Here is a 10,579-nt window from a genome sequence, read left to right on the forward strand (position 1 = left end):
ATTAAAATTCTGCAGTCAGCGTCTTTATAAAGTTTTAAAGTTAAATTTTATAGTGTCTTTATTATTGAATTTTCATATGTAGCCCCAGAGATAAACGAAGAGTGGGATGAATGCAGGACGAAACGGTAAAAACAAATTGTTCCGGGAGGCCGTAAGTTACCGGACGCGCGTTTTTACGTCCAGTCCAAAAAAACCTCGACAGTGTTATTTTTATAATCGTCTTATTTTACCATATTCTCTTTTGTCATATTAAGGCTACATTTTTTTAGACATTATTATTATTATTTTACTAGTATTCTATTATAGAATACTAGTAAAATCTGTAAGCATATCTGAATTGTTAAAACTTTATTGGATATGTAATAAAAGTAACCAATATAGACCTTGAAACAAACTTAACAGATGACTTTTATTCAAGTGCTTACTTGGATGAGAGCCAAAAAGCAGAGCTTGCGAATTGCTTGCAAATGATATAACGTTGGCGACATACGTCGTACAATGTTAAACTACGAAAAGTGCCAAAGAATTTTAAAAAGGGAATGGAAAGACACTTGGGAACATTAAATCGGAGAGAAACCCAGTCGAATGAGTCAGAAATAATGTATTCTGACTACATGATCCTGACGGTTTCAACAAAGAGGTTAAGCATTTTGGTTCCCCTAAAATTAGTAGGTACATTTATTATTAAGAGTAATTTCTCGAGTCTAAAATTACCTCAGGTAGCTCGCGGCGATATCGCTCTCATAACAATCAGAGGAACTCAGATGAGCGGTCCATGTGAAGGCTTACCTTTTCTGTCGCTACCACGCCCACTATTTAAAAAAATTCAACTCGTCTGGGAATTAACTATTCCGTTGCCGTATTTATTATAGAGCAGTGAAATTATTCCGTACTAAAAAAGTCTTAAGTATGTTTTAATATTAAATTTAATTAAATATTGTGTAGGTTTTAAATTACAAATAATTACAGAAATTCAAGCTAGTGGTAGGACTCTGCCATTTTTATTAAATATAATTAAGTATTATACATTTTTGAATTTATATATATATATATATCTAAGCTATGTGAAATAATAATTAATTCGTATTAAAATTAAACCTTATGACATTGATTCTGGATAATCATATGCCGAATTCATTTACATTTAATAAAGCGACACATTTCGCATAAAACATAGAAACTCTGAGACTGAGGAAATACTTAGTACTTAGCCTTTTCGTTAGTTTTAAAATGAGCGTTAATTAAAAAGTTGCAGTTATTAAATTAGGATTCTCAGTTGAGTTCGTGTAAAACGGCCGACAGTTCAAAATGGAATTTTAATAACGACCGCTTAGCCCACAGCGCATTAGGATATGAACGATGCATGAGTGTGAGACCTAAAGCGCCCCTGAAATCCCGTGTACAAGATTAATTGTTTCTATTAACTATGAATGGATTTTCATGTTACACAGACAAGGGTTATTGATTTAAAGTTAGAGCTCTTATAATCTGTAACTCAACTACTAGATAACAACTTTGCTATAATTAAGTTCCTCGTACTGTATGTATAAACCCCATTTTGAAATACATGTTATATGTTGTGCAATAAATATTTAAATAAATAAAAAAAAATCCAGTTTAATTTATCAGCGATAATATATTTATAATATGGAGTTATTTAAAAATATTTTTAAATACAATCTGATACGTTTATTGAAACTATTGAAATTTTAATGAGCTCTATCGTTTTATGTGTCTATGTCTATGTATGTAACTTGAGTTCAATCGTGTATCTGGAATATGTTTAAAATTAATTTTATAAATTTGACTCTGACATACGGCTGAAGTTAAATGAAAGTTCGTAAAATAATATTCAGCTATAAAATTAATCGCTAAAATATTATGGCGCAGGGCTTCACCTGTGAACGAGCAACTAACGAAGAACTCGCTAAAACTTTGCTCCATATTCACTCCTTTGTGAAATAAAAGCGTTCCTTTCACACCAAAACACCTCTTAATGAAACGCGATCGTCGCAAATTCGTCTAAAGTTTCGCAACAATGAGCAGAAGCAGTGGGTATCGTTACACCAAGTACGAATGATGCGCCCGACCGTATTAGATTCTATTAAATAACAACTAAACTTTGAGAATTTACGAAGACTTGAGAAGCGTAGCGTGAAGCGAATGAAGTGATATTAGTTCGATTCCTATTGGAAGTTTCTGACCGCAAACTGTTCGTGACGGGCTCTCGACTAGGAACGAAATAATGATTCAGGGGTCCACTGTTGCGTGCAAGTTTGTCAAGATTTGTATAGCTTTTGACGATAATTTACAATACACCGATAGCAATAACGACTCTATGTTTCACGGACAGTTCCAGAGACTTATATATTAATATAATTGTCAAGAAATATATATCATTTTTTTCCAAACAATGTCTTAAGTATTCTACATGAAGCTTTTATTCTGTTCACTTTCTTATAATAGTGCTACAGAAATATTTTACAGATTCTATATTATACTGCGATTATTGGAACAGGAGCGCTTTGACGGCCACGATTCAATCTGGTAATCGGAAATGGGCATTGTGCAACAAAGGCTCTATTGTCCGCGACGGCGGCGTCCCCACCGCACCCGCGCTGCCGAATGGACGCGAATATTCATGTCCATATTCGAATCATTTACTCATATACTTCTCACAGTACGATGTGTTCCAGTTATCGTCTATCGAGGAACTAATTAACAGTTTTATATAAAAGTGTTACAAGGGATTCTTATACATTTCTCATAATTTATATGAATATTATCATCTCGATACGACGTATAATCTAATAAGATTGCTGTCAACAAAGTGTATGGCGTAATTTTTTTTTAGAACAGTGACACAAGAATTGTTAAAGATAGTCAATTCAAGCTTTACCAGTGTTCTTTTTTTATGGCATTTGTTGGCGGACGAGCATATGGGCCATCTGATGGTAAGTGGTCACCACCGCCCATAGACGAAGGCGCTTTAAGAAATATTAACCATTACTTACATCACCTATGCGCCACCAACCTTGGGAACTAAGATGTTATGTCCCTTGTGCCTGTGATTATGTAATGTGTATTAGCCAAAACAAAGTAAACCACTTCCAACACGATGGTTTAACTATGGCAGTCTTCGAAGTGGTAGTTATCCACGTTCTGGTTTTGTCATTTGATCAGTTTAATGGCACCAAAATATTAATATCATTCTAATTATATGCACTGACACATTTCAAATCGATAAGACAACAAAAATTTTATATATTCATATAAATATAATATATATTCATATAAAGTTAATACAATGCATTTAAAAAGGCTTTCTATCATACAATATAATCCTTATTGAACATCAATGTTTGAGTCCAATATTGTCTTTGAGAATGCTCTCCGACTATATAAATCGTATTAAATGTCATACTTATTTCATGATACTGTTGTACTGCTGTTATTTGACATTGAACGTAATCTACTTGTGCACTATGTGAGTTAATTACTTTATGCTCTATAAAATAAGAAATACATGCATTTAGGTATATCAACACGAATTATCATGACCGTCTTTATAGTCTTTACAATTTAAAATTTACCAGCTCTTATGAATGGTCCTAATTACATTAATTTATATTATAAATATTTACGTGGAAATACTTTATAGTTGGAGACAGTGTTCACACAGATCCCTATACTCGTGTATTTGATAACTATTGTATAATGTTCATAGTGATACCCACTCATTCAGACCGAATTTTATCAACCACTAAACATGTAATTATAGGTACAAAGGCCATAAAAGCAAAGATTTATCAGCTTGCCGGATCATTGCCGATGTAAAAAGTAGTTTAGATTTATTAAAGTGAAAATGTTTATAACCAAAAACTACCTCGAGTAGCCCATTTGCTCAATTGAATTCCTAAATCAAACTCAAAAATAAGGAACAGCTACATAGATTTCATTAAATTATATAATAAGTTATACAACCAAATTATATAATTATTTTAAAACAAGTGTAGATTGATCTTGAGTTTTAAGCTAAGCAACAATGGTTTAAAGGCCGCCTCGCAATCTAAAAATTCGCAAGATCGATCCTGACACCTTGAGTTATTATTGCCCCCAAACCTAACACAAGTTTTAAGCTTAAATGGATTGGTAAATAAGAATATTAGTAGTTCCTTATTTTAAAAATATATATGTAAATAGAAAAATGTGAACGATCAATAAACTGTATATTTTATTATCTACGTAAATGCAAACGAAACATCAAAGAATAAACAAATATGCAAATTTGGAAATCAACTCAGAATTTCACTAACAGAATCGTTAATCGGCTGCCACGATATCTCTCAATATATATTTATATGGATAAAAGAATCAAGAGAAATTCAAGTGCAGGGTTTCGATGAGTGGATCGGGATTTTCTTGTCCTCGTCACGGGCGAAGAGACACTTGATCCCAAAAAATTTCTTACAATATAGGTATATAGCAGAATAATAATCGTAGACCTCAAAAATTTACAAATTGTTGAGGTCGCATATGACACGGTAATACCATAATGATATTAAATGGACGTTCTATGATTACTTTTATTGAAAACTAATTCGCTTTAAATTTTGATAAGTTATTTTCTCTGGGCAATTTAAAAATTGTATCTATTCTATTTCATTTCGCATTTACAGTTCAATTACATTTTTATTGGCGTTCACGAATTGGTTAAAGGGTAATTTTATCTTTCCTTTAAAGTAATAAAAACAGATTAAGTCGTAAAACAAAAGCATCGAACCTTGCGTAGTTGAATTTTAAGTCAAACAATTCATTTATAAAGATTGTGTTAATAATTATAATTTTCATGAATACGTACATATTTAATAATAATGTAAAAAATATATATATTTTAAGATATTTAATATCAGTTAATCTTAGATTCCTTATTAGAATAAAAGGGCGATCTCCGTGTGTATGTTCATGTAAGACATCTATAAAAATATGTAACTTACATAATTTTCATACACAAAAAACTCGTATGTTTGTAATTTGTGACATATATGTAATAAGCCATAATCGGAAATTCCTACTTTAAGTAAACTACTTAATAATTACTTCTTAATAAGTAATTTTATATAGTAAAAGAATATTCAATGCAATTAAATTGTAGAAACAATATAATATAGATAAAATGTCGAATAATATAAAAGATTTATAATGTACTGAACTTTTCAATCGTCGTGTTTATATCTTATTATACAATATAAGCTTTAAATAATTTCAAAAGCAAAATAAATCCATGAGTTATTAAAATTTATTTTTATTCAATTAAAATTCGTAGAAATCTTAGAATTAGGATCACGAAATTTGAATGACACTTGAATAAGTAGACGGTGAGCTACTTAGTTATTCGAAATGGGTTCTTGAATAAAGGTTGTCGGCCACCAAGACCTCGTTGAATTAAAAATATTTAAACAAAACACTAAGAACAAATGCTCTTTCAAGGAACTACACAGACGAGTATGATTACGACTTCATCTTTGATATGTAGAATAAACAGTGCGTGCAGTTGTGGATAAATCGAGTCTAATAGAATCATTACTGCTAAGGTGAGGTAACACTGTGGTCGCGATCGGATGAGCGGTGACATCGGCCACGGTGGCGGGCGTTCAACTCAGCCATAGTTGACCACGACCGCTGCCAAAGCCACTACTGCATACAACACAACAATCATCAGTACCCTGTTCATATCACTTAATGCGCTTCGCTGAACGGAAAGATTACACATAATGATAGGCCTACAAAAACTTAAGATGATATATGATAACTAGGTACTTACTAAATCCCAGAACAAAAACTCAGCTCCGTTTCACACTTCTATCCATGTGAGAATAGTGAACATAGTTTTATGACAATTTCGCATTCAAATTGTACTTGCGGACAGTGAAGCCGGTATTCTCAGTACACTTTCACAACACTTTTAAGTTAACATTTTAATAAGTTTTTTTATGTGTTAATTATCTTCAAGTAGCTTCCTTAAAAGTTATAAAGTAAGGTGCACAACAAGTGTTATAAACAAAAGAATGGGATACGCGAACGCAAGTAACTTGTGCGAGGGGCGTCGTGCCACCTGTCACCGCGGCGAACAAGTATGCACTGCCGGCCGGCGGGCCCGGCGGCTGCGAACCCACCGTGCTCCCGCGTTCACAACTTAGCTTGGGGCTCACATATCGAGGTTAACCTAAACAAAAATCATAATCACCTATGGTAATCAATACAATATTAATTTAAGCAAATCTTAACTGACATGAAACTGCTAAGTAGGAATCATTTAGATTTTGACCTTCAAATAGACAGTAAGATAATGGCAAAACATGTTAAAAAAGTTCTCTAAAGCTTTGTAAAAGTTCCATTCCTCGTAGTGTCATCTAATATTTTTTTGTGTTACAGCGCCATCTCGGGGAATACATTAGAATTCGGTGGAAGTGTTTCAACTTTGAGAACGTAGAGTCGTATCAATTGATTAGTACTACTCTATGTCGTTTTGAAGTTAAAATAATCGAAATAAAGATGGCATGACTAAAACTTCTTTTGTTTTTAAAGATAGTAAATAAGTTTTAAATAACTAATTTAGTTGTTTTGAAGGAGTTCTCTTTCCTTTAGATTATTAATTGAATTATAATTATTTTCATTTAAAATAATAAGATAAACTGTTGAACATTTTTGTTAATCCTATAAGTGAAATTATACAAATAAAAAAAATATATATCTTACGGTCACCTTGATGTAAATAAAAAAATAAAGTAAATATTAATAATGAAACGTAATAGTGTAGATTATAATTAATAATTAAAAGTTAAGATTGTGTTTAAGTATTATTTTTATAAGCTTTGTGTTTAATTTTACAAACAAGATCGTGTTTTGAAGGTTTATTAATGAAGAGTTTCAACTGAAAAAGTGTCGTGTATACTACCGTATTAGTCATAGTTCATTAATATTCCGATGAGAATCCCTGTGAGGTCGGTTTGACTCATACACACATGTAGGTAAGACAACGTGATATTATTTAACAGAAAGTTTAAACCACATTATCCATAAAGAAACCGACACGAAATAATAAAATATTATTTCTATTTTCATTTAACAGTATTCATATATTGAATATATATTTTACCGGTAGGAGGACTTTGTGTAGACCTATCTGGGTATCACTAACTGGCCTATTGTGATGCTGTCAAACAGTTATACTTTTAATTGCTATGTTCTTCATTGGAGTTGAAGTGAGCCATTGTAATTGCAAGCTTCTTAATGTAAGATGTATAACGTTGATCGTATCGACTTTATTCATCTTTCGATGATGGTTGCCAATTTGGCTCGTTCACCTACTTTTAAGAAAAATAACAAATTGAATAACTTACCATATTTTGGTATAATATTATAACAGCCATTATAAGATTGCAAGTCATGCAAATGTTTAATAGAATAAGTAAACGTATAATCTATATGATAGTTTGGTCCTCTTTCATAACAACGTGTAATGGAATACGGAAGAACAATCTAACTTTCAAGATTTGTTGTTATCGCAGAAGTTAGAGACACAAAAGATTCAAAGAACATAAAACGCAATTGGATTGCAAATTAAAGGACCAAACTTATTAATTTTTTTTTTTGTTTTCCTCCAGCATTATTGATAAACGTAATCATTTATGCGATAATATCAAAATCAGATATCCAAAATAATAATTTATATATCTTATTCTTTCGCAACAACATAAAGACTAAACAAAGGAAGAATGATATAATCTCAAAAATTGTCAATTAGTAAAGCGAAACGGTTCAAAACAAACAACTATTGTCATGTTTGTTGCTACAGATACATTAAATAAGCATTAAAAGACGCATAAACTACAGAGACGGAATCGCTTGTTATTTACGTAACGTCGCCTCATGCAACTCAAGTGGTAGAACAATGGCTGGGTAATGTCCTTTCTGGTCCAGAAACTTCGTCCGGCCTAGATTCACTTATACGTCATCAGCCATGAAAGATATTCTGGTAATTAAGATGTTCGATGCTTGCGAAGACTTTTAATTAGACGATTTAATTTTCTCTCTTATCCTTCCACAAGCCAATTGAGTTTTTAACTACTTCACGAAACTAAAACTTTGAGATTAAGACTTAAAATTCTATTTGAATTCCATTTTATTGGGTAGCTTTGGTTTGGTTGATAATAAAGTTTGTCTGGGTACATACCAGCCCAACCTATGTAATCTTAATTAGTATACTTATTATACGAAAATTATAAAGGCTATCTTAGAATTACTTGAAACTAAAGGTTAGTAAAATGTAATATTATCTTCTTTCGCAACTGCTTCTATAATTAATAACTTGTTAAAAACATATAAATTATAATATGAATACTTCGTAAAACCAATTAAATGTATAACTGTGACCTATTTTTAAATTAAATTAAGAAAAATAATATTGTTTTTAAACACAATAAACGCTATAAATAACAACATTTTGTGAAGTCATTATTAATAAGTAACTAAAATATTGAAAATGTTTAAAACCACAATTGGTTTATTAAATAAGACAAAATATACAAATAATTTTATTCTATACTAGATGAAAACCAAGCTTCGCTTGAGTGAAACATATGATGTTTAACAAATACGATTTATCATTTACTTTTCATCTAATCATTATCATTTATTTGATTTATGATTATCAAATATCTATAATGTGGTGAAAAGTGAAAACTAACAATAATCATTCTTTATATAGCTTTCTGGACGCAACCGTAATCGTCAAATATTGCCGCCACATAGTTGAATTGTTATGTCATAGAATTTCATAGATTTAATATCGAAACATTTCGATTATACGAATTTTGTGGATATATGTTGTTGACTGGAAATCATTATTTTTAACGATCTATAATAATTGTACATAGGTTTCGATCGGATCTATCGTAGTCCTGCACTTAATTATTAATATAGAAGATAACAAAAATACTGTATTCGAATAACGTTTTTGAATTCCATTAATTCAAAAATAGAATGAAAACCTTCTCGCAATAAGAAATCGGTTAGGCGACAATTAGATTGTTACATTCGCATTTGCAAATCGCTTCTTCTCATTGTCCTATTCGATTGAAAAACAGTTTCATTAGTCACATACAAAATCGGTCAAAATATAATTCATTAAATGATTTGCATGTATATAATGATAATATGTTATAGTAAATGATGAGACATATTCCGCGTATTGAACAAATAATACGTAGAACGCACAAACGAAGTATTCATAGGTAATATATAATTCTAATGTTATAAGCATAAAGTTTGTTTGTTGTGCTTGTGTATAATTGAATGTAGCCGGTGTAAATATATGAGTAGATAATAAACTCTATTCGTTGCAAATGTGTCGTAAAATATTTGTAATTACTTTTTATAAAGAGCCGAGATGGCCCATTGGTTAGAACGCGTGCATCTTAACCGATAACTTTCATTTGCTTACTATGTGTGCTTGTGCTTTTTTGCATCTCGTGCTCGATGATGAAGGAAAACATCGTAAGAAAAACTTTATGTGCCCAATTCAACGAAATTCTGCCACATGTGTATCCACCAACCCGGAATGGAGCAGCGTGTCGCAATACGCTACAAACCTTCTCCTCAAAGGGGAGAATTAAGAGTCTGTTACTTTACTTTACAAATATTATAAGTTCGTTACAGTACACAAATTTAAGTGTAAGAAAAAAGCATTGATGGCTTGTAAATTTAGCTCAATGTATTTAGAACTTTAGACCCTTTTAATAACTATTGATTATATAATCGTGAAAGGGAGAGTAAAACCTGTTTGGTGTGACACTTATTTTTTTATAGTATTCGCTTATATAGGTATAGGTGCCTGCACCTTGCAACTACGTTAGAGTCTACATAATATCCTGAAAATTTGATATACCTATAACATAACCCCGGGATACTTTTACTTTAATCATCAAACATTTCCATCATTTTAGTAGTTCAGTTGTGATATCAAGCATAAAAATGTGCTATATTTATGATATTGATAAAGACAAAAACAGAATTATATAAAAAGTAATATTAATTTGACCCAAACAAAGTCGGGCATGTAGCAAGTTCTTTTATACGTTCATTACGATATACGTATTGAGACCGCAACGTATATCGCAATACTGATAATAACAAACAATGACAAATGCGTCATTAATAAGGATAATATTAGAGTTCATCAAACGGTTTAATGAGATTCATTCAAACATAATAATCATAATTAGTCATTACGGCTAACTTAAAAGTAGTATTGCCCTTTTTATAGAGTTTGGGTCTATAACAGTATTTTACATTATAATAAAATAAATTAAAAAAGAAATCGTAATCTACGTTATTGGAGAGGTTCTTACTACTCTGGTTTGGCTTAAACTAGCCACTAAACTAACGAGCCAGCTACAATAATATCTGATTTCGCATATCTATGGCTACTAACTATACATTAACTACAGACCGAGGTGACTACGGATTGTCTGCGAGAATTAAATTAAATATGTATCTTAACAGAATATTCATTTAT

At 31.3% G+C, this 10,579-nt stretch overlaps 1 protein-coding gene across 4 annotated transcripts in view; it reads right to left on the bottom strand.

Moving 5' to 3' along the window:
• Positions 1–6,197, bottom strand: part of LOC125067192 (band 4.1-like protein 4) — a 35,801-nt gene extending 29,604 nt beyond the window's left edge. For 3 of the 4 annotated variants that reach the window (XM_047675663.1, XM_047675655.1, XM_047675637.1), the window contains exon 1: positions 5,825–6,146. The gene's annotated coding sequence lies outside the window, so the exon portion shown is untranslated. Of the gene's footprint in view, positions 1–5,824; positions 6,147–6,176 lie in introns of those variants that run through there. The other variant, XM_047675646.1, reaches the window with a different exon arrangement.
• Between the last annotated feature and the right edge of the window lie 4,382 nt (positions 6,198–10,579).

Source organism: Vanessa atalanta, chromosome 1 (assembly GCF_905147765.1).
Source record: "Vanessa atalanta chromosome 1, ilVanAtal1.2, whole genome shotgun sequence".
Classification (NCBI taxonomy): Eukaryota; Metazoa; Arthropoda; class Insecta; order Lepidoptera; family Nymphalidae; genus Vanessa; species Vanessa atalanta.